The sequence below is a fragment of the Bactrocera latifrons genome, unplaced genomic scaffold, assembly GCF_001853355.1.
Source record: "Bactrocera latifrons isolate USDA-ARS-PBARC rearing strain unplaced genomic scaffold, ASM185335v1 scaffold_579, whole genome shotgun sequence".
Lineage (NCBI taxonomy): Eukaryota > Metazoa > Arthropoda > Insecta > Diptera > Tephritidae > Bactrocera > Bactrocera latifrons.
The window spans coordinates 94140-97038 of NW_017537244.1; positions in this window are offsets into that span (position 1 = coordinate 94140).

The window sequence follows — 2899 nt, forward strand, 5'->3', positions numbered from 1 at the left end:
ATGCAATTTTCATACATTTTTTAATACATACAATATATAAAAATTCTATAAAGCATTACTTAAAAACACATCTTTTTAATAGCAAATAAAATTTCATACAAATTTGTCATGAACATTTTTTCTAATAGCTCTTGTCATTTACGAGATAAATACAAAAAATGCGAATTTCATGGAAAAATCAGGTTTAGAGCTTCGTATTATCTTGCCGGTGTGAGTTACGACTTTGTTGCACTGGACACTTTTGTAGAGTGAACAAATCTGAAGTATTTTATGGCATGCCATTTGAAGATAAAAACTCACGATTGTTGTGTATTTTTTATGGAACATTTWTACAGGCATTGGTCTAGTTCTTAATGTTAATATTTAGGACTACAATTTTCAGGGAATTTTTTAGGGTATTTCCAAAGAAATTTCGTGCCGGGATTGAAAAAAATTAATAGTTCAAAACAAAAAAAAAAAAAAAAAAAAAAAAAAAAAAAAAAAAAAAAAAACCAACCTAATGTACATGTAGGAGCAAATTTATAAGCAACACCATTACATTAGGGAGTCACTGCGATGGAGGTTTACAGAATGCGCACCACTACAACGACACACAGAGTTATATATTCGTAAATACATATATGTATATTCACATGATCAATAATGGTGATTGGAACCATAAAATCCCCAGCTAGCGCAACAAATACGCGCGTTGACTAAATGGCAAGGTTGGGTAGCCTTGACTGAGTGACAGCGCAGTTAGCTAAAACACAAGTAAGTTTAAGCATTCTTACTTAATTTTTGTAAGTCTCTAATCGCTTATTGATTTAATTGCTGCTTGGTCGGTGCATGCAGCTACTGTGTGGCAAGATCGTTATAATCCGATGTTTGAGCCGACACTCGTCCGTAGTCATAAGATGCTGAAAGCTATTAATTGACGCTTGAAATGCTTTATGCCTTGCCATCTGCCTTGAAAATTAGAAGCTGTTCAAATTAATAAGGTGAAGAAATACTTTGACATTAAATTATGTATGAGAAAGCTCAGTTTTGAAATTTTTGCAAACTCAAGAACTTGCTAAAGAATTTCAAAGGTATGAATTTTTTCTCAAGGAAGACATGCCTTAGCAAAAGAGTATCATATAACTGGAGATCCCAGTAGAGGTTTTTTTTCAATACCCTTGTTTGACATATCAGGCCTCAGTCGCGTTTAGCTGTCAATTTAATTTTGTTCGGTATTGTTTGTCATTTCAAATGGAGAGACTTACGCCTGAACAAGGTTTAAAAATCGTTCAACTTTATTACAAAAATTCACGTTCTGTAAAGAAAGTGTTTCGCACGATTCGCTAAACTTATCACTATCGGCTTACTAAGCGTATTATTCGCCACACTATCATCCATCTTGAAGTCCAGCATTCATTGCATACATGATTCTAGAAAAGTTTCATGAGAATCCGCCGTTTTCGAGCCAAAATTTTTTCAGTGCTGAGGACCATTTCTGGATATGTAAGCAAGCAAAATTGCCGCGTTTAGTGTGGTTTGTAGGCCGGTGGAAACATCGGTCCACATTTCTTCAAACATGATACCAGTCCATGGCGACGGTTATCSCGCCATGGTAACCGACTATTTGATGCCTGAATCAAATGGATCCATTGAGGGAACACTTCGGTGGGCAGATAATTTGACGTTTTGGGTCGATCGATTACCCACCAAGATCGCGTAATATCGCACCGATAGACTATTTCCTGTGGGTATATTTTAATTATAAAGYCTAAGTGGACAATKCCGCTTCGATTCAGGCTTTTGAGCAAAACACCACGCGTCTCATTCGTAAGTTAYAAGTCGAAATGCTCRAACGAGTCATCGAAAATTGGACTCATGGATGGAGACGTAGCCGCGGCCAATATTTGAAAGATATAATCTTAAAAAATATATGCCAAAGAATGTTCTTTCGATTGATAATAAATATTCCSSATTAAACTTGAAGTTTGTGGTTTTTTCTTTGAAAAAGTAGGGTACCTCGAAATTGATCACCATTAGGATCACAGAATACCGTAAATTCGCAAAATATCAAAACTGGATCTACACTGTACGTTTTTACTATTTCATTATATCGAAAGTATGCCTCACGACGCTTCGGATAACACTTGAGTAATGCTTTGTTTAGGATGGAAACTCTGACCTTTTTATGGCCTAAACAGAGTATATTAGGTTTACCACGATGTTTGTAACACCCACTGTTCAGACCGTCACATAGACAATGCTTGGATACATTAACGTTGATATTTTTTTCGGATGACAACCATAGACCACTGTGGGCACTCTCGTCGACTATCTCATTGTTCCTTATGCCTTTGTGACCTGGTAGCCGATGAAGGCGACACTCTTTATTCCTAACCTGATCTCCAAAAGACTTCCGGTCGATGAGGCTATAGCCTCTGCTTCAAAAATATACCACAGTGATGCGGCGGCTCAAAAGCTTGCCTAATGTCTAACTCTGAATATATCTCCGAAACAACATTCATGCATTGGAACTCATTATTTTGATATTACGAGCCAGATTCAAACACAACTGTACTATTTCATACATAGCCTCCGCCGTTACAAAGCTTTAACTAGCCGCTCAAATCCTAAAATTCAAAACACATTTGTGTTCAAAAGGTAAACACCCGCKTAACGCCGCCATGAATGCCGATCTTGCTAACCGATCGCCACCGAAAAGGTCATCAATATTGCGACCCTGTAATTAAGAATATGCCAATCAAATGTTATTACCAATTCACTAACAACGCGAGCACATCTGCGCGGCTATATGCTCAATAATATGCTCAAGCATTTGATCGTAGCCGTCTTGCTGGGACCGCTGTAAATAAAATTCCTCCAAAGGCGTTACAAATCTCTTAGTATTCGCAGCACATTCGAA